Raw genomic sequence first — 22440 nt, 5'->3', positions numbered from 1 at the left:
TGGTCTTCTGAAGTGCTTATCTGACTGAAAGGAACATTTTAGTGAAACCAGCATCAAAAGTTGAGTCGTTTGGTGAGGTTGGGATTTTGGCCTTCTGAAAGGCTTATCTCACTGAAATAAGCATTTGGGTAAATCCAGCATCCAAAGTTGAGTCGTTCAGTGAAGTTTAAATTTTGGCCTTCTGACGTGCTTATCTCACTGAAATAATCATTTGGGTAAATCCAACATCAAAAGTTGTGTCGTACAGTGAAGTTCAGATTTTGGTCTTCTGACGTGCTTATCTCACTGAAATAAGCATTTGGGTAAATCCAGCATCGAAAGTTGAGTGGTTTGGTGAAGTTGAGTTTTTGGCCTTCTGAAGTGCTTATCTGACTGAAAGAAGCATTTCAGTGAAACCAGCATCAAAAGTTGAGTCGTTTGGTGAGGTTGGGATTTTTGCCTTCTGAAGTGCTTATCTCACTGAAATAAGCTCTTCAGTGAAAGCAGTATCGAAAGTTGTGTTGTTTTGTGAAGTTGGGATTTTGGCCTTCTGAAGAGCTTATCTCACAGAGGTAAGCACTTCATTGAAACCACATCGAAATTTGAGTGGTTTGCTGAAGTTTAGATTTTGGTCTTCTGAAGTGCTTATCTCACTGAAATAAGCATTTGGGTAAATCCAGGATCAAAAGTAGGGTGGTTTGGTGAAGTTGAGATATTGGACTTCCGATGTGCTTATCACACTGGAATGAGCAATTCAGTGAAACCAGCATCAAAAGTTGCGTCGTTTGGTGAAGTTGGGATTTTGGCATTCTGAAGTGGTTATCTCTCTGAAATAAGCACTTCAGTCAACCCAGCATCGAAAGTTGGGTGTTTTGGTGAAGTTGAGATTTTGGCCTTCTGAAGTGCTTATCTGACTGAAAGAAGCATTTCAGTGAAACCAACATCAAAAGTTGAGTCGTTTGCTGAGGTTGGGATTTTAGCCTTCTGAAGTGCTTATCCCACTGAAATAAGCTCTTCAGTGAAACCAGCATCGAAAGTTGTGTTGTTTTGTGAAGTTGAGATTTTGGCATTATGAAGTGCTTATCTGACTGAAAGAAGCATTTCAGTGAAACCAGCATCAAAAGTTGAGTCGTTTTGTGAGATTTGGATTTTGGCATTCTGATGTGCTGATCTCGCTGAAATAAGCACTTCAGTGAGCCCAGCATTGAAATTTGAGTGGTTTGGTGAAGTTGAGATTTTGGCCTTCTGAAGTGCTTATCTGACTGAAATAAGCACTTCAGTGAACACAGCATCGAAAGTTGATTGGTTTGTTGAAGTTGAGATTTTGTCCTTCTGAACTGCTTATCTGACTGAAATAAGGATTTCAATGAATCCAGCATCAAAAGTTGAGTCGTTTGGTGAGGTTGGTATTTTGGCCTTCTGAAGAGCTTATCTCACAGAGATAAGCACTTCATTCAAAACAACATCGAAATTTGAGTGGTTTGGTGCAGTTTAGATTTTGGTCTACTGAAGTGCTTATCTCACTGAAATAAGCATTTGGGTAAATCCAGCATCAAATGTTGAGTCGTTTTGAGAGGTTGGGATTGTGGTCTTCTTAAGAGCTTATCTCGCTGAAATAAGCACTTAAGTGAGCCCAGCATCGAAAGTTTCAGTGAAACCAGCATGAAAAGTTGAGTCGTTTGGTGTGGTTGGGATTTTGTCCTTTGAAGTGCTTATCTCGCTGAAATAATCACTTCAGTGAAACCAACATCGAAGGTTGTGTGGTTTTGTGAAGTTGAGATTTTGGCCTTCTGAAGTGCTTATCTGATTGAAAGAAGCATTTCAGTGAAACCAGCATCAAAAGTTGAGTCGTTTGGTCAGGTTGGGATTTTGGCATTCTGAAGTGCTTATCTCGCTGAAATAAGCTCTTCAGTGAACCGAGCATCGTAAGTTTAGTGGTATGGTGGAGTTTGGATTTTGGTCTTCTGAAGTGCTTATTTCACTGAAAGAAACATTTCAGTGAAACCAGCATCAAAAGTTGAGTCATTTGGTGAGGTTGGGATTTTGGCCTTCTGAAGAGCTTCTCTCACAGAGATAAGCTCTTCATTGAAAACAACATCAAAATTTGAGTGGTTTGGTGAGGTTTAGATTTTGGTCTTCTGATGTGCTTGTTTCACGCAAAGAAACATTTCAGTGAAACCAGCAACAAAACTTGCGTCGTTTGTTGAGGTTGGGATTTTGGCCTTCTGAAAGGCTTATCTCACAGAGGTCAGCACTTCATTGAAAACAACTTCGAAATTTGAGTGGTTTGCTGAAGTTGAGATTTTGGCCTTCAGAAGTGCTTATCTCGCTGAAATAAGCACTTCAGTGAACTCAGCATCGAAAGTTGTGTGGTTTTGTGAAGTTGAGATTTTGGCCTTCAGAAGTGCTTATCTGACTGGAAGGAACATTTCAGTGAAACCAGCATCAAAAGTTGAGTCGTTTGGTGAGGTTGGGATTTTGGCCTTCTGAAGAGCTTATCTCACAGAGATAAGCACTTCATTGAAAACAACATCAAAATTTGAGTGGTTTGGTGAAGTTTAGATTTTGGTCTTCTGAATTGCTTATCTCACTGAAATAAGCACTTCATTGAAAACAACATCGAAATTTGAGTTAATAAAATGTGAGGCTGGATGAACACAGCAGGCCAAGCAGCATCTCAGGAGCACAAAAGCACATCAGATGAAGGGTCTAGGCCCAAAACGTCAGCTTTTGTGCTCCTGAGATGCTGCTTGGCCTGCTGTGTTCATCCAGCCTCACATTTTATTATCTTGGAATCACCAGCGTCTGCAGTTCCCATTATCTCGAAATTTGAGTGGTTTGGTGAAGTTCAGATTTTGGTCTTCTGAAGTGCTTATCTGACTGTAATAAGCAATTCAGTGAAACCAGCATCAATAGTTGAGTCGTTTGGTGAAGTTGGGATTTTGGCATTGTGAAGTGGTTATCTCTCTGAAATAAGCACTTCAGTCAACCTAGCATCGAAAATTGAGTGGTTTGGTGAAGTTTAGATTTTGGTCTTCTGAAGTGCTTATCTCACTGAAATAAGCATTTGGGTAAATCCAGCATCAAAACTTGAGTCGTTTCGTGAATTTCAGATTTTGGTCTTCTGAAGTCCTTATTTTCACTGAAAGAAACATTTCAGTGAAACCAGCATCAAAAGTTGAGTCGTTTGGTGAGGTTGGGATTTTGTCTTTTTGATGTGCTTATATCGCTGAAATAAGCACTTCAGTGAAGCCAACATTGAAAGTTGAGTGGTTTGGTGAGGTTTAGATTTTGGTCTTCTGAAGTGCTTATCTGACTGAAAGAAGCACTTCAGTGAACCCAGCATCGAAAGTTGAGTCGTTTGGTGAAGTTGAGATTTTGGCCTTTTGAAGTGCTTATCTCGCTGAAATAAGCACTTCATTTAACCCAGCTTCGAAATTTGAGTGGTTTGGTGAAGTTGAGAATTTGGTCTTCTGAATTGCTTATCTCACTGAACTGAGCATTTCAGTGAAACCAGCATCAAAAGGTGAGTCGTTTCTTGATGATGAGATTTTGCTATTTTGAAGTGCTTATCTCAATGAAATAGGCGTTTCACTCGAACCTGCATCAAAACTTGAGTGGTTTGGTCAAGTTGAGATTTTGGCCTTCTGAAGTGCTTCTCTCACTAAAATAAGCACTTCAGTGAACCAAGCATCAGAAGTTGAGTCGTTTGGTGAAGTTCATATTTTGGCCTTCTGAAGTGCTTATCTCGCTGTAGTAAGCATTTCAGTCAAAGCAGCATCGAAAGTTTGTTGAAGCTGAGATATTGGTCTTCTGAAGTTTTATCTCACTGAAATAGCCATTTCAGGCAAACCAGCATCAAAATTTGAGTCATTTGGTGAAGTTGAGATTTTGGTCTTCTGAAGTGCTTATCTCACTGTAATATGCATTTGGGTAAATACAGGATCAAAGTTGAGTCGTTTAGTGAAGTTCAGATTTTTCTCTTCCTTCGTGCCTATCTCACTGAAATAAGCATTTCAGTGAAACCAGCATTAAAAGTTGAGTCATTGGTAAAGTTGAGATTTTGGCCTTCTGAAGTGCTTATCTCACTGAAATAAGCACGTCAGTGGACTCAGCATCAAAAGTTGAGTGGTTTGGTGAAGTTGAGATTTTGGTCTTCTGAAGTCGTTATATCACTGAAATAAGCATTTCAGTGAAACGTGCATCAAAAGTTGAGTCGTTTAGTGAAGTTCAGATTTTTGTCTTCTGAAGTGCCTACCTCACTGAAATAAGCGTTTCAGTGAAACAAGCATCAAAAGTTGAGTCGTTTTGTGAAGTTGAGAGTTGGGTCTTCTGACATGCTTATCTCACTGAAATAAGCAATTCAGTGAATCCAGCATCAAAAGTTGAGTGGTTTGGTGAAGTTGAGATTTTGTCCTTCTGAAGTGCTTATCTCACTGTTATATGCATTTTGGTAAATACAGCATCAAAGTTGAGTCGTTTGGTGAGGTTGGGATTTTGTCTTTTTGAAGTGCTTATCTCACTGAAATAAGCACTTCAGTGAACCCAGCATCGAAAGTTGAGTGGTTTGGTGAAGTTTAGATTTTGGTCTTCTGAATTGCTTCTCTCACTGAAATAAGCACTTCAGTGAACTCACCGTCATAAGTTGAGAGGGAGGGCAGTGTGGAGCGAACAAGGGAGTCACGGAGAGAGTTGTCTCTCCGGAAAGCAGACAGGGGTGGGGATGGAAAAATGTCTTGGGTGGTGGGGTCGGATTGTAAATGGCGAAAGTGTCGGAGGGTGATGCGTTGTATCCGGAGGTTGGTAGGGGGGTGTGTGAGAATGAGGGGGATCCTCTTAGGGCGGTTGTGGCGGGGGCGGGGTGTGAGGGATGTGTAGCGGGAAATACGGGAGATGCGGTCAAGGGCATTCTCGATCACTGTGGGGGGAAAGTTGCGGTCCTTGAAGAACTTAGACATCTGGGATGTGCGGGAGTGGAATGTCTTATCATGGGAGCAGATGCGGCGGAGGCGGAGGAATTGGGAATAGGGGATGGAATTTTTGCAGGAGGGTGGGTGGGAGGAGGTGTATTCTAGGTAGCTGTGGGAGTCAGTGGGCTTGAAATGGACATCAGTTACAAGCTGGTTGCCTGAGATGGAGACTGAGAGGTCCAGGAAGGTGAGGGATGTGCTGTAGATGGCACAGGTGAACTGAAGGTTGGGGTGGAAGGTGTTGGTGAAGTGGATGAACTGTTTGAGCTCCTCTGGGGAGCAAGAGGCGGCGCCGATACAGTCATCAATGTACCGGAGGAAGAGGTGGGGTTTGGGGCCTGTGTAGGTGCGGAAGAGGGACTGTTCCACGTAACCTACAAAGAGGCAGGCATAGCTGGGGCCCATGCAGGTGCCCATGGCCACCCCCTTAGTCTGTAGGAAGTGGGAGGAGTCAAAAGAGAAGTTGTTGAGGGTGAGGACGAGTTCAGCTAGGCGGATGAGAGTGTCGGTGGAGGGGGATTGGTCGGGCCTGCGGGACCGGAAGAAGCGGGGGCCTTGAGGCCATCTGCATGTGGAATGCAGGTGTATAGGGACTGGACGTCCATGGTGAATATGAGGTGTTGGGGGCCAGGGAATTGGAAGTCCTGGAGGAGGTGGAGGGCGTGGGTGGTGTCACGGACGTAGGTGGGGAGTTCCTGGACCAAAGGGGAGAAAATGGAGTCCAGATAGGTGGAGATGAGTTCGGTGGGGCAGAAGCAGGCTGACACGATGGGTCGACCAGGGCAGGCAGGTTTGTGGATTTTGGGAAGGAGATAGAAACGGGCCGTGCGGGGTTGGGGAACAATGAGGTTGGAGGCTGTGGGTGGGAGGTCCCCTGAGGTGATGAGGTCGTGAATGGTGTTGGAGATGATGGTTTGGTGCTCGGGTGTGGGGTCATGATCGAGGGGGCGGTAGGAGGTGGTGTCGGAGAGTTGGCGTCTGGCCTCGGCGATGTAGAGGTCAGTGCGCCATACTACCACTGCGCCACCCTTGTCTGTGGGTTTGATGGTGAGGTTGGGGTTGGAGTGGAGGGAGCGGAGGGCTGCCCGTTCTGCGGGGGAGAGGTTGGAGTGGGTGAGAGGGGTGGAGAGGTTGAGGCGGTTAATGTCTCGACGGCAGTTGGAAATGAAGAGGTTGAGGGAGGGTAGGAGGCCTGGGGGTGGTGTCCAGGAGGAGGACTTGTGTTGGAAGCGGGTGAAGGGGTCAGTGGAGGGAGGGTTAGGTTCCCGGTTGAAGAAGTAGGCATGGAGGCGAAGACGGCGGAAAAACTGCTCTATGTCCAACTGTGACTAGTATTCGTTGATGTGTGGTTGTAGGGAGACAAAGGTGAGCCCCTTACTAAGGACTGACCGTTCGTCCTCAGTCAGTGGGAGGTCCGGGGGGATGGTGAAGATGCGGCAGGGCTCGGTGTGGCTGTCTCCTCTGGGGTTGCTGGCTGTGGAGGTTGTGGGCGGAGCAATGAGGTCGTTGGCCATGGGCGGGGTTCTGTCGGCCGTGGGCGGGGTTCCAAAGTTTGGTCTGAGGAGCATTTGTTTTACTGCAAGAAGTGTGTAGTGAGCTATCAACGCAAGGTAGCTCAACTGTGGGGTCCTTACAAAAGTAATGTCAAAACTGAACAAGTTGAACTGCTGGGACAGGACAGATTTAGCAAATATCATGTGTGGCACAGCACAATTTTTGACAAAAAAATCTGAATTCTCAGATAAAGATGCATGAAAACTGATGCTATCATAAATCATGAACTATATTCAGAATTTTCATAAAGCTCAATGATAAACTGTATTCATCAAGAACTACAGTAATATTTATATTTTATTATCAACAATTTGACAATTTCACGAACAACGAAAATGCATATTTTTTTCACATTTTTCATTTCAATGGTTCAGCCAATTATTTTCTAACCACCATCTTTATCAGGCCAGAAAGCCATAACTCGTGGAGTGCCACACGGATCAGTCCGAGGACTACAATTATTTACTATCTACATTCATAACTTAGAGGAGGGGACAAGGCATAAATCCATCCAAATTTGCTGATGCTACAAAAATAGTGGGAGGGAATGTTCTCATGAGGACAAAGAATCTGCAAGGGGATAGACAGGTTGAGCAAGTCGGAAAAAGTTGGCAGATAGAGTTTAATGTAGGAAAGTACACTTTGGTAGGAAGAATCAAAAGACAGACTATTACTTAAATAGGGGGAAGACTCTAAAAAATTGCAGGTTAGGGGACTTGGATGCTGTAGTCCATGAAACACATACTAGCATGCAGGTGACTGATTGATTTATTGCTGTCACATGTACTCAGATACTGTGAAAAGTGTTGATTTGCATGCTGTAGAGGCAAATCATACCGTACAACGTGCAGAATACAGTGTTACAGCCACAGAGAAGATGCTGATAGAGAGAGATCAGAATTAACATTTGAGAGGTCCGTTCAAAAGTCACAACAGAATAGAGGCTGTTCTTAAATCTATTTGTACGCGTTTTCAAACTGATGTCCTCTGCCTGACAGAAGAGGACGGAAGAGAGTATAACCAGAGTGAGGGGGTATTTTGATTATGTTGGTTGTTTTCCCAAGGCAGTGGGAAGTGTGGATGGAGTCAATGGATGGAAGGCTAGTTTGCGTGACGGATTGGGCTGTGCTCATGATTCTCTTCAGCTTCTTGCAGTCTTGGGAACAGCAACTGCCATACCACACAGTGATGCATCCAGATAGGATGCATCTACAAAAATAGGTAGGGTCCTCATGGACATGCTGAATTTCCTTAGCCACCTTGACCATTGCGTCGACATGGGTAGACCAGGACAGATTGTTGGTGAGCAACATTCCCAGGAACTTGACACTGTCAACCATCTCCACTTCAGCACCATTGCTGCAGACAGAAGCTTCCTGAAATCAATGACCAGCTCCTTCATTTTGCTTATGTTGATGGAGAGACTGTTATCTTTCCATCATGCCAGCAAGCACTCAATTGTTTTTCCTGTAATCTGACTTATTGTTGTTTGAGGTCCGACCGACAATGGAAGCGTCATCAGCAAAATTATAAATAGAGTTGGGACCACACAGTCATGATTGCATAAGGAGTATAGAGTAGGGGCCTGAGTATGCAGCTTTGCTGGGCACCGGCGTTGAGGCTTACGGTGGAGGAAGTGTTGTCACCTATCCTTACTGATTGCGGTCTCTGGGTCAGGAAGTCGAGAATCCTGTTACAGAGAGGGATGCTGAGGCCGAGGTCTCAGAGTTCAGAGAGGAGTTTGTTTGGAATTACAGTGTGGAAGGTGGAGCTCTGATCAATAAGTAACAGCCTGATGTAGGTATCCTTGTTATCCAGACATTCCAAGGATGACTGTCAGGCCAGGGATCAGCTGTAGACCTGTTGCAGTGGTAGGTGAATTGCAGAGGATCAAAGCACTTTGGTAGGTTGGAGTTGGTGTGAGCCATGATTATGGTGATGCAAGTAATTTAGAAGGCAAATGGAATTTTGGCCTTTATTGTAAGGAGGTTTTAGTTCAAAAATGGGGAAGCTTTTTTGCAACTGATCAGGCTATTGAGGAGGTCACACTTGGAGAAATACAAGAAAGAATACACAGCCATGGGAAGCAGTTCAAAAGAGATTCACCGGGCTGATTCATCGGATCATGATTTATCAAGAATGGTTACACAGAAGGTCTTTATTCATTCAAGTTTAGAAGAATGAGGGGTGATCTTACTGAAACACAAAATTTTGAGAGGGCTTGACAGGCAAGATGTGAAGACAATGTTTCCATTAGTGTGGAAATCTCAAACTCAGCGACATAGTTACAGAAGAAGGGAACATTTATTGAAACCTGAGATGCAAAGGAATTTCTTCTTTCAGCAGGTAGTGATTGTTTAGAATACAAGAGAATTGTGAAAGGTAGATCACTGAAAGTATTTAAAGAAGGTGGTCGATAAGATTTTTGAAATAGAGAAGTTGAGGGCTCTGAGAAGCTGGTATGGAAGAGGAGTTGAATCCTGGGGCGGTCAGCCATGTTCTTATAGGATGGTGAGGCAGGGTCGAGAGGTAGAACATCCAGATCCTGGTGCTATTTCTTATGTTTTTGTCTGCTTTCTAGAACCAGTAAGGAGTTTTATTGTGCTACATGGCCAAGCGAGCTACTGACACAGAACAAGACTGAAATAATTTGCTCAATAAAACATTTCATGAGGCTTTATGGGATAAAGGAAATTTTCATGTACTACTTTGCTGACATCAATCAAAATCTGCTCAATTGAAAGAAATACATGCAGTTCATAAAATTTTATGTTGTTCTTCCCTTCAATGCATCAAGTATATCTTTGTTGTAATTCATTAAAGTTTGTCTTTCTCAGGGACTTAAAATATATGAAACAATACATAATACTGAAGTGCACAGCAGTTATCACAATGTTCCAATTCCAAATTCTTTTAGATGGATCGGGAAAAATATCTGCTACCTGCAGCTTCATCCTGAATATATTCAAATTGTCCAGTCCTGAACCATTTCAGACTGTGGTTTGGATGCTCACATCTCTCACTATTTGGATTTTGTTTTGCGAATACATTCTAAAGTGCAGACTGCAGACCAGAACATTGTATTTTTGAAAAAGAAATATTATAAAATTGAATAACTTTATAAACCATGATAATAAAATATTAATTGCTTGCTTAAATTGAAAGGGTTCTTTATCTTGCTCATCTGTTTGAAGCCAAATTATTTGTACATGCTTTCTACAACAGATTGGCTGGCTTTGAAAATGTTTTCACTGTTACCTGTATGAATTTCCACCTCATATTTCGGTCATCAAACTGATGAGAAATCCTTGGAGATAAAGAGACATCAAGTGGAGATAACTGATTGGCCAGATCATTTAATATTTTGACTTCTTGTTTCACTGGGGCAATTTCTTCTTTAAAAGCCTAATGGAGAGGAAGCATATAAAATCTGAGAAACATCCTGAAATTAATGATTAAATGTTAATAAGAAATTAAGTTAAAACTAACATCCTAATATTAAATACAAAATACAAAAGCATCTGCTGGAAATGACATTCAATTAATGAAGATTTCGAGCTAAAAGTAACAGTGTCGATGAGAGAAAAAATGCTCTGCTCATCTGTCCTTGAGTGGCAACTTCAAATTTTGCATGTGTCCCTCGTTCTGCGCTCGCCAAAGTATAGGAAAAATCTTTCTACATATTCCTTGTGAAGACCATTCAGAATCATATATTGTTCAAGGAAATCACCTCCTTACTCTTCTCAATTTCAGCAAAAACAAGTCCAGTCCTTCTAAGATAACAAAGTGTGGAGCTGGATGAACACAGCAGGCCAAGCAGCATCTCAGGAGCTCAAAAGCTGATGTCTCGGGCCTAGACCCTTCATCAGAGAGGGGGATGGGGGGAGGGAACTGGAATAAATAGGGAGAGAGGGGGAGGCAGACTGAAGATAGAGAGAAAAGAAGATAGGTAGAGAGGAGAGTATAGGTGAGGAGGTCCTTCTAATTCCTTCCCAGTCCTTCTGATCTTACTTCATAAGACAACCCATTAATTGCAAGTATTGTTCTTGTAAACCTAAATCTGAACTGCCTCCTTAAATGAGGCAACTTATATTATATGCCATAATTGAGGTACGGCTTCAATGCTATGTGTAACTGTGGCACAAAATCCTTACTTGTACGTTCATTTCCTTTTGTAATAACATATAGCATCCATTAGCATCCTTAATCACTTGCAGTTAATCAGAAAGCCTGGTACAAACACCAGATAACATGACAGTCCTCACAGGATGCATTTTCCAATGCTTTCAATATATAGTCATGTGTGTCTCAGTGAATAAAAATCCTCCTCATTTTACCCCAATTAAATCTCACAATAAAGGAAGTATGTCTGAAAGTCATCTCATCCTGAGGAAAACAGACTTGCTCCAGGAAAGCTGCTAAAATATATCAAGAAAAATATATATGAAATGGTTCTAGAAATTTCTGCAACACAAAGATCAAAGGAAACAATAGTTTGATGAACACACTGTTAAGTGTTGCACTTGCACATCACATTTTGGAAAACAAACAACACTGATTTTCTGCTTTTTTAAAAAAAGAATGTTGAATGTCTTCATTATGCAGCACTGCAGTGAACTGAAAAAGGTATAGACTTTTAACCTGCAAAGAAAGTATGTGCAGAAGTTAAAACAAACAAAAAAAAAGCCACTTCTGCCCTAAAAAGACAATATTACATCACAAAAAGACAGGGAAGTTGGAGAATGCAGCATCATGCTACCTGCAGAGATCAAGTTTTGTCTGTGTCATAAAAAACAAAAGAACTGTGGGCACTGTAAATCAGGAACAAAAGCAGAAGTTGCTGGAAAAGCTCAGCAGGTCTGGCAGCATCAGTGAAGAGTGAGATCTGAGGAAGGGTCACAGGACCCGAAATGTTATCTCTGGCATTGTCTACGTCAGAGTGAGTTATGTCTATTGCTTCAGCAAAATCCAACCAACTTTGAATGAAAATCAATGCTTAAGAAACATCCAAAACATCCGCTGTACCCGTTGTGGCTTCCTCTGCATTGGGGAAACGATGCGGAGGCTTGGGGACTGCATTGCAGAACACCTATGCTCAGTTTGCAAGAAACAACTGCACCTCCCTGTCACGAACCATTTCAACTCCCCCTCCCAATCCTTAGATGACATGTCCATCCTGGGCCTCCTGCAGTGCCATAATGATGCCACCCGAAGGCTGCAGGAACAGCAACTCATCGTCCGCTTGGGAACCCTGCAGCCCAATGGTATCAATGTGGATTTCACAAGCTTCAAAATCTCCCATCCTCCCACTGCATCCCAAAATCAGCCCAGCTCGTCCCTGCCTCCCTAACCTATTCTTCCTCTCACCTATCTGCACCCCCCACCTCATGCTGCACCCCCATTTCTTACCTACGAACCTCATCCCGCCCCCTTGACCTGTCCGGCCTCCCCAGACTGACCTAACCCCTCCCTACCTCCCCACCCATACTCTCCTCTCCACCATCTTCTCCTCTATCCATCTTCAATTCGCCTCCCCCCTCTCCCTATTTATTTCAGAACCCTCTCCACCTCCCCCTTTTCTGATGAAGGGTCGAGGCCCGAAACGTCAGATTTTGGGCTCCTGAGATGCTGCTTGGCCTGCTGTGTTCATCCAGCTCCACACGTTGTTATCTCGCATTCTCGAGCATCTGCAGTTCCCATTATCTCTCTAAAATAAAGGCTGATGTCTTTCAAAACCCAATGTCAGATTTTGCAGGTCATCCTTACCCTGAAAAAATACCAAATAGGCATAAAGAAGAAAACTGGAGGTGAAACCATTCAAAAAATTTTCATTAGCATAATAAATGTTCAAACTGTAAAAGCAGGTTAAGCACCTGTACAGAAGGAAACTGTACTCAAACTTTACACAGACACTTAGAGCTAACAAATGCGAGAAACCAATATCCATTTCTTTCTGGATTACCAATTTTGCTGTTGGGAAAATAGGCCTCTACTGAGCAATGTAAATTCAAACAAGATAGCAACCTCTCAGAACGCAACACTCACAGTCGTAGAGTTCTGTTTTCACAGGTTGGAGTATAATAGGGTAAAGTACAATACACCAAATCTTCTTTGGTACCCTTTTCCTTCCATAAAGCTGCTTTTAGTAGATGCGCACAGAATTCATTTTATATACATTTAAAAGTTTCTAAGTTCAAGAGGCCAGTTCCAGCACTTTGACTTGCATCTTCTTCATCATCACAACAGAACAAAATAAACTCTCTCTTTGTAAGTCACGTTTTCAATTTTTAGTGACAAGGTGAAGTGCGAGAACTGCTCACTTGATGTTAAAATGTCCTAAGTATATACCTATATATTTCAATTCTGTGAAATAGGTGGAATGAGTTCGAGAAAAGGATTAATTTTGTTGCTCTGGGAGAGAGCTGGTACAGATAAAATAGGCTGAATGGCCTCCTCCCATGCTAAAAATGTCCATAACTGTTCTTGGCGCTGCTAAATTGAAGTGGGCATCCTTTCATTATGACTGTGAGACGTAGCATGTTACAATAGATGGCATAATGGAGAAATCCTTTGTTATTAATGAATTTGTCGACACGAGGCATCCTTCCGAAGTCAAATGTTCGACATATACCTGTTGCACTGACTTAGTTCCAAACACTTACAATATGGAGGTGCTGGTGTTGGACTGGGATGGACAAAGTCAGAAGCCACATGGCATCAGGTTATAATCTGACAGGTTTATTTGAAATCACACAAGCTTTTGGAATGCAGTCCCTTCATCAGGTGCAGTCAGAGAGGAAAACACACAGACACTCAATTTATAAGCAAACAGATCAAAAGATCATACAACTGGTGTGAGTGGAGTGTCAGATAATAAGTCTTCATCCAGGATGTCTGTTTATTTGCAGATGTTTTGTTGAAGAAACACACAACTTGTAGTTACAGTCAGTGTGGTATCTTATAAATTCCTGCTTTGGAAATAAAGCTTAAAACTCTAAGACAGATTCTGAACACAAGCCTCTAAACTACAAGTCAGAGTCTGACCTGAGATGTCACCTTTTGTACATTCCTGTTGCGCTGCCCGATTATCATGACAGCACAGCACTGACATTGACTTCATAAACACTTTACTTGCCTCTAACACTCTTGGTCACCTGTAGAGAGTTATTATCTGACACTCCACTCAGGCCAATTCTATGATCTTTTGATCTTTCTGCTTATAAACTGTGTGTCTGTGTGGTCACCTCACTAACTGCACCTGATGAAGGGGCTGCACTCCAAAAGCTTGTGTGACTTGAAATGAGCCTGTTGGACGACAAACTGGTGTCATGTGACTTCTGACTTCAAACAGTTATAGAATATGTTTTCAATCCTACCTTGACTTGATAATAAGACAACTTCCTAAAATTTATAAAATGAGAAATATGTCTAACCCTGAGCCTTTTAAAAAGGAAATATTACAACCATAGTACAGTCAGACAGTAAAGACAGAAGGAACTGTGTCTGACACCACACAATTAATCCCCCTTATGGAAGAAAGGTTGGCTGCGTTCTCTTTCTTCAGGAACATCCAGCTAATACCACCTTACTACTGCTTGTTTTATTCAGCTGGTGTTCCATCTAATTCCTTTCGGTCTTGGTCAAACCCTCATGTAATTTATTTAAATTTTCAATAAAATAAATTTAACTTTATATTCCACAATTTGAACATTTCCTTTTAAGGTTTGAATGGTTCACTTTGTACAGTGCACATGTGGTGTTCATAATTGGAGAACATGGTGGAAAAATCAAGATATATTGACAAGCTAACTTCTGCGTTCTTGTCAGTAATGCCCTTTGAACAGAACATGAAGTTGCGGAACGATGTGGAGACAACAATTTAAAACTGGGAAGACCACTGTTTGTGGTCCGACCACACATTCATGCAATCCCTAAAGCTGTCTCTTTACATCTTTTTAATACTCTCTACCTGTCTCTTGTCTTGGCTCATTAGCAGTGAAACCTTCATCTGGAACTACTTCACTTCTGGACCTGACAATTCCAATGCATTCCCTGCTGGAGTCCCACATTTGCCCATGGCATCTAAAACACTCTAAGGCTCAGGGTTAGACATACTTCTCATTTTATAAATTTTAGGAAGATGTCTTATTATCAAGTCAAGGTAGGATTGAAAACATATTCTATAACTGTTTGAAGTCAGAAGTCACATGACACCAGCTTGTCGTCCAACTGGTTCATTTGAAATCACACAAGCTTTTGGAGTGCAGCCACCTTCACCAGGTGCAGTTAGTGAGGTGACCACACAGACACACAATTTATAAGCAGAAAGATCAAAAGATCATAGAATTGGCTTGAGTGGAGTGTCAGATAATAACTCTCTACAGGTGACCAAGAGTGTTATGAGGTCATCTAAAACTCCACTGCCTGAGTCTCATCTTGAAACAAATCCTATTCTCCGTACTTTCTAACTCACTGATACTATTAACAGTAAATTTATTAAATTCTCATTTTTGTTTACACATCGTTCCTTGGCTACGCCTATCGCTATTTTGGTAATCTCCACCAGTCCAACCATACTTCAGGATATCTGCACTCGTCTAATTATGTCCTCTTGCCCACTCTTGATTTTAAATGGCCCACTACTGGTTGTCAAACATTTAATTGTGTAGGCTTCAAACCCAACAAGAGACTTCCTCCACCTCTTCGCCGCTGTACCTTTCCTCTTTTAAGGCACTTTTTAAAACAATCCTCTTTGATCAAGGTCTTGATCATCAGAACTAAGAACTTAATAAGGCTCAGTTGTATTCTGGGATCGTTAATACTCCTTTCAGATGCCTTCAAAACTTTGCCTCCATTAAAGAGATATAAAGTGGTTGAAGACATTGCACAGCAGACAGGGATGAATTGGGGAGTTATTTCAAAGAGCTATGATATGCCAGAAGACCTCCTTCCACACGCCAACTCTGATTCTACGTAACAAAAATGATTTTCAGACTTGGGAAGAGCCTTCAAAAATGTCACTGGTAACCAGCTTTTGGGCAGAGTAGAGCTGCTGAGATGATAGACCAGGAAAGAGGGGTACCAGTAGTGATAATATGCTTGAACACAATCAAATTTTGAGGTTGTAGAATGATGTGGTCTTCAGCATTTTTGAAACTTTGACCCTTTTCCTTCCTCTTCACGGAGCAAGTCAAATAGCGGCAGCACAATGTTGCATGGCTGCTCAAGCCTGCTCCACCGTTGATGATGATTGTGGCTGGTCTTCTCCATCAATTAAACTTTTGCTCGTATCTCATCCTCTTTTCAAAACATCGGTCTATTCACGTGTAGTATCCCTCTCGCTAATTTAATGAGAATTCATTCCAATCACTGAACTCCTAACGCTGACCCACCCCAGATCAAAAAATTCAGCTGAGATCAGGAACTCATCTAACCTGTATGGCTGAGCTGGCTTTTAAAAAGTTTGCCAGTGAGAGAGTCCCAGTTAGAAACATTCATTCAAAAAAATACAATTGCATGGATTACTCTACAATCCTAAGCTCCATTCAAATTCAGTTGGCTGAACGGTTGGTTTGTGATGCAAAGTGATGCCCTGCAGAGAGGGCTCAATTGCCACACCAGTGAGCTTACCACAAAGGATCTTTGCCTCAACCCCTCTACTTGCCCGAGGCATGGTGATCTTCAGGTTAAATCATAACCAGTTGTCTCTCTCTAAGGAGTGGCCAAATGGCGTGCTAAGACTTTACCTTTAATCCTGATAACATAGCAACAAGCAGATAACTCAGCTGATGTCACTGACTAATAGAATCCTCAATTATACTAATATTACCGATGTGATATCATCAGAAGGCATGCTCAACTAAGTTTTAATTTTCAAATTAAGTTAACAACCATTCAATCAATATTACTTAAGTACTCATATTACTGATCGTCTCGATACAACATTGCAGTTACATCTGTTCATAAGTGAAGTGCAATGTAATTGCACTTATTTTGGTTTTATCAATGTGATCCTGCAATGAGTCAATAAGCAGGTCACCCACAGGTTGCCAATCAGTGTGGACCCCCTCAGCTGTTATCACGAGCCTCAAGATCATCCAGAGCTTTCTGCAGTTCTTGAAGTTTCTCCAATGCCTTTTCCACCTGTTTCTGCCAGTTGCTTGCATGGATTTTCAATTGCTCCCAATTTTCCTTCACTTCTGTTGACTGTTTGAGGACAGCTTTGGCAATTCTCTGGGCTCTCTCTTCCGGGTTAGGTTCTGGAAATATGAAATGCAAATAATTTATCAACTATTCATGACTTTGATCGTTGGAACTGAAGTTTTCTTTCGAAACCCCTTTCCTTTAAAAGGTCTCTCTGGACTTTATCCTGAAATTGGGAATATATAGTATAAGACTAAAGATTTTGTTACAGGCACATCAATGATAAATTCTGTAATTAGCTAGCAGGTCATGGAGCCATTAACAGAAAATCTCAGAGAACCAATACAAAGCCAAATAAAATTGTGCAGATATTTGAAATTTATGACTACCAAGGAAACTTTAAAAAAGGAAAAAGATTAGAGCGACTAAATGGGTAAAATTCTCAACAAAAGATTTGACATATCCTTTCAGGATATCTTTCATAGCTATTAAAACAAACATCCAACACAAACCAAGTTTCATCTTTCAGGACTGGCAAGTTAGAATGATAAACCCTAAGTCTACCCTGCACAATTCGCTCTAGAACTCACTCAATGAGGTTGTTACGAGATATAGAGATAACAAAGTGTGCAGCTGGATGAACGCAACAGGCCAAGCAGCATCTTAGGAGCTCAAAAGCTTACATGTTGGGCCGAGACCCCTCATCAGAAAAGGGGGAGGGGGAGAGGATTCTGAACTAAATAGGGAGAGAGGGGGAGGTGGATCGAAGATGGATAGAGGGGAAGATAGTTGGAGAGGAGACAGACAAGTTGAAGAGGTGGAGCTAGTAGAGGTGAGTGTGGGTGGGGTGGTAGGGAGAGGATAGGACAGTCCGGGGAGGATGGACAGGTCAAGGGGTGAGGTTAGTAGGAAGGAAATGGGGGTGTGGTTTGAGGTGGGAGGAGGGGATAGGTGAGAGAAAGAACAGGTGAGGGAGGCGGGGACGAGCTGGGCTTGTTTTGGGATGCAGTAGGGGGAGGGGAGATTTTGAAGCTTGTGAAATCCACATTGATATTATTGGGCTGCAGGGTTCCCAAGCAGAATATGAGTTGCTGTTGCTGCAACCTTCGGGTGGCATTGTTGTGGCACTGCAGGAGGCCCAGGATGGACATGTCGTCGAAGGAATAGGAGGGGAAGTTGAAATTGTTCGCGACTGGGAGGTGCAGTTGTTTGTTGTGAACCGAGCATAGGGACTGCTTTGCAGAACACTTAAGTCTCTCCTTGGTTTCCCCGATGTTGAGGAGTCCACAACGGGTACAGCGGATGCAGTATACCAGATTGGTAGATGTGCAGTTGAACATCTGCTTGATGTGGAAAGTCTTCTTGGGGCCTGGGATGGGGGTGAGGGAGGAGGTATGGGGGCACGTGTAGCACTTCCTGCAGTTGCAGGGAAAATGTCGGGTGTGGTGGGGTTGGAGGGAAGCGTGGAGCCAACAAGGGAGTCATGGAGAGAGTGGTCTCTCCAGAAAGTAGACAAGGGTGGGGATGGAAAAATGTCTTTGGTGGTGAGGTCAGATTGCAGATGGTGGAAGTGTTGGAGGATGATGCGTTGTATCCAGAGGTTGGTAGGGTGGTATGAGAGGATGAGGGGGTTCTCTTTTGGTGCTTATTGCGGGGATGAGGTGTGAGGGATGAGTTGCAGGAAATGTGGGAGACATGGTTCTTGACCACTGTGTGTGGTTGGGTGGGGGGGTGGGGGGTTGCGGTCGTTGAAAAACAAGGACATCTGACGTGTACGGGAATGGAATGCCTCATCCTGGGAGCAGATGAGGCGGAGGTGAAGGAATTGGGAATAGGGGATGGAATTTTTGCAGGAAGGTGGGTGGGAGGTGGTGTATTCTAAGTAGCTGTGGGAGTCGGTGGGCTTGAAATGGATATCGGTTTCTGGGTGGTTACCTGAGATGGAGACAGAGAGGTCCAGGAAGGTGACAGAGGTGTTGTAGATAGTCCAGGTGAACTTGAGGTTGGTGCCTGAGATGGGGACATATATAGCTCCATTCATATTCACAAATCTCTGTTTCAAATCTAATCTTCTGAAGCACGTACGTAATTTTTCATTGTCAATGAATGTTGTTATGTTGATTGCATAGAGAAAGTGTTTCAAGAGACTGATTGGCCTCATACTTTTCATCCAATTGTATTTGGCAAGTTGACGTTCAGCACTTCTGTAACAAGTCCAATCCCAGTAAGTGGAGCAAATGGCATGGTCAACATTTCAATATAAATACAAGAGAGAAAAATTAAGACAATGGCCTGAGTGTTTCGCCCGATTACAGCAGAGGCATTAACACATACTAGGTTACATTAATTTATCTCTGAATCTACCAAGGAATGAATTCTTTGACAATGTCATGACAACATTGAGACATTTGGCAAGCTCAGGGGCAAGGGGACTGGTTCAGAACTGTGCACAGAAACGTAATGAACAGAAACACTGTATGGTGAGAATGGTACTAAAAAGGAAATGGTACAATTTCATCTGTATCAATCTGTAGTTGGAAAACACATGGTTTGAACCGGCACCAATGCAAAATTGAATTGCCATTGCGTGACATACCATGTGTTCAGAATCAGAATGAGGAAGAGATGAAGCTTAGTTATGATTCATTTCATTAAAATGAATCTTAACTAACTAATCTAATTAAACGAAGCAGTTTTACATACAGAACGCTTGTTTACAAACAAAATCTGCACTGATTGACTTCCAGATAGTAAAATGAAAGCTGTTGATCTCAGACTTTGATTATACACAGAATTGAAAGATGAAGTGACAATCTTGGATTCAGGATTGCAAACTGACATCGGGGATTAAGCAACTGATAGAGACCATCCATGTAGTTAATCTTGAATTGGCAGCATTACAAGTGACCAGGACAATACCTGCTCTATAAAAATAAGAAAAATTAGAAACAGAAGACAACTAAGATACAAAAATGCGACATTCAATTCGAATTACAAAATACTTTAAGCAAACAATTTTATTTAATTCACATATATTATCTGCAATAATATCCATTTAATATTGGTTCTTCCAAACTGTTGCAGCATTTTGACATTAAAAGAATATTCCATCACAAGTATTGCTTGCTATAAAAATCCCAGCATGTTCTGAAATTCTTAGAATAAAAGTATTTCAATCCGATGGTGCTCCTGCATTATTCATCAGTTCCCCACTCAATGGGTATGTTCTGATATGCAGGAAACTTCTATTGTTCGATATGGGGACGGGTATTTACTTGGCATTGTTCTAATGGAGGCAGCACTGACAGATTATAATTTTCTTCCTGTGGGCTCTATAGTCCAGATTTTTCTCTCCTCCATTATATTGCATTAAAGATCAACAACATTCACCATTTCCTCAGTCTGAGAACCTGCCATGTTAAAAAGTGACCAATTAAAGTGTTGCATTGCCTTCAATTTCACAAGGACTGAACTAATCTGCTGCTTACGACACTGATTGCAAAATTAAAAACCATGAATTGATAACAAAAACAGCGGGATTTTGTACTTTCCCTTGTGGCAAGTTTGAAAATAGAGGACATTTAATCAGGTGGAAGGATGGCACCACCTACAATTCTGCTTAGAGCCAGATTAAATCCATGGTGAGAAGACTTGTGCATAACTTCCCAACTTCATTGCGAGTTAAAGTCCCCAATTGAGCAACTGACGTACACATACATCATCCCACAACAACTGGTATTGAGTCAACAGTGGGCAGGGGAGTCACCATTAAGAAATGTAACAGGCTTTCAAAGGCATTCAATGTGCAACATCAAGAAGGGGAAGTGGCGTGCTAATGGTGTTTCACTCAATCCTGGTCCGAGATCGAGCAATAATCGTAGGTTGGTTGCCAATGGTAACAGAGATCATCACCTCCCAAGTGACACTGCTGCTTAGTACACATGCTGGGTTCTGGTTAGCCAACCGCTCATGGAAAGTGACATCCCACCAGGTTTTCCACCGGTCTATTATGTGCCAGAGGGGAGAAAGATGTAGCTGCCTACGCATGAGAGGAGCAAGGTCAGGATGACATACCCCTTGAGGGGAGCGACCTGAGGCTGGCGTTCCCCTGAAGGGAAGCTGGTTGGGGCAAGCCGTTCCCTCATCAGTTCTCGAGTCAATGACCTAGACCCTCGTCGCTTCCACAGGATTCCATCCAGAGGCTAAATAGCTGCCTATTCATCAGTGCTTGCAACTACTTCAACTCCGATTCACAGCTGGACCTGCAGGTAAATCTGAAAAACCACTGTCCCAGAGTACAGTTTCTTTGCATAAAAGGCACATTTTCAAGCTAGGAAGTCAAGGTAAACCAATCTCTTCCAACCTTTAGAACTTTTGATGTTGGAAATCAGTCAAGTACAAAGTCGCAGCTCATCAGGAACTAAAACAAAGTTGCTGGAATAGCTCACCGGGTCTGGCAACATCTGTGATGGAAAACAAAAACAGCGTTAACGTTTCGGGTGCGGTGACCGTTCCGCAGCTCATCAGGGATGTTTATTACTGGAATATTAATTAAGTAGAAACTAAACAAAATTGGATAAAAGGCAGGAGATGGAGAGTGGTGATGCAAGGAAGTTTTCCATACTGGAGGCCTGTTGCCAGCGGTGTTCCACAGGGATCATTGCTGGGTCTGCTTTTGGTTGTCATTTATATAAATGATTTAGATGAGGATATAGAAGGCCTGGTTAGTAAGTTTGCAGATGATACCAAAATCGGTGGTACAGTGGACAGCAAAGAGGGGAAATGCCAGTTTTGAGGAAAGGTCACCAGACCCGAAACGTTAACTTTGTTTTTTCCTTCAAAGAAGCTGCCAGACTTCCTGAGATTTGACAGCAACTTTGTTTTTGTTCGCGATTTACAGCATCTGTAGTTCTTTCGGTAGTTAAGAAGGTGTTTCATGACTCAGACCTTTGAGGAGAAGAGTTGGAATGCCATGTTGAAGTTGTACAGGATATTGGTGAGGCCTCTTCTAAACTGTTGTGTCCAATTCTGGTCGGTGTTCAAGGAAGGATATTATTAAGCTGGAGAGGGTTCAGAAAAGAATTACCAGGATGTTGCCAGAAATGGAGGTTTTGAGATTTAAGGTGAGAATAGACTGGGGCTTTTTTCACTGCATCTTAGGAGGTTTCGGGGTCACCCGATGAATGTTTATAAAATAATGAGGGATCTAGATAAGGTGAACGCCAAATGTCTTTTCCCTACTGTGGAGGATTTCAAAACTATGGGGCATAGTTTTAAGATGAGAGGAGAAAGATTTAAAAAGGAAACGAGGGGCAATATTTTTATACAGAGGATTGTTCATATGTGGAATGAACTTCCAGAAGAATTGGTGGATGCGGGTACAGTTTCACTATTTAAAAGACATCCAGGTAAGTACATGAATGGAGGGATATGGCCGAGCGCAGGAGGCAGGCAGGACTACTTTAGTTTGGGATTATGGTCAGCATGGACTAATTGGACTGAAAGGTCTGTTTCGTGTTGTATCACTCTCTGACTCTATAAATACAATTTTATTTAAATGCTAGTGTATCTTCTTTAGCATTGATCAAGGGTAGGTTATGGACAAAATAGAGCTTTGTAATTAGTCTGATCTCAGCTGTTTAAGGAGACTGGTGAAGTCTTTGTTGTCAGAAAAGTGGCCTAAAAAGGAAACAAATACAAGATTGGGTTGCCTCTTGAGGTTAACCACAGATCTATGTAAATGTCTGGCTCACATTCAGGAGGACTTTGCAATGTGTGACTTACTAGTGTTTTA

At 42.3% G+C, this 22440-nt stretch overlaps 2 long non-coding RNA genes across 9 annotated transcripts in view; both read right to left on the bottom strand.

The window, feature by feature from the left end:
• LOC132209278 (uncharacterized) overlaps positions 1-22440 on the bottom strand; it is a 372299-nt gene that overhangs the window by 97711 nt on the left and 252148 nt on the right. The gene's annotated exons all lie outside the window — the stretch shown is intronic.
• LOC132209280 (uncharacterized) overlaps positions 16354-22440 on the bottom strand; it is a 60607-nt gene continuing 54520 nt past the window's right edge. Inside the window, exons 7-8 of the long non-coding RNA XR_009445373.1 lie at positions 18582-21109; positions 16354-16762 (exon numbers count right to left, since the gene is read on the bottom strand). This is a non-coding gene — a long non-coding RNA (uncharacterized LOC132209280). The remainder of the gene's footprint in view (positions 16763-18581; positions 21110-22440) is intronic.

The sequence above is a fragment of the Stegostoma tigrinum genome, unplaced genomic scaffold, assembly GCF_030684315.1.
Source record: "Stegostoma tigrinum isolate sSteTig4 unplaced genomic scaffold, sSteTig4.hap1 scaffold_80, whole genome shotgun sequence".
Taxonomy (NCBI): Eukaryota; Metazoa; Chordata; class Chondrichthyes; order Orectolobiformes; family Stegostomatidae; genus Stegostoma; species Stegostoma tigrinum.
The sequence above is the reverse complement of the archived record's forward strand: the minus strand, read 5'-3'. Positions and strand labels throughout refer to the sequence as shown.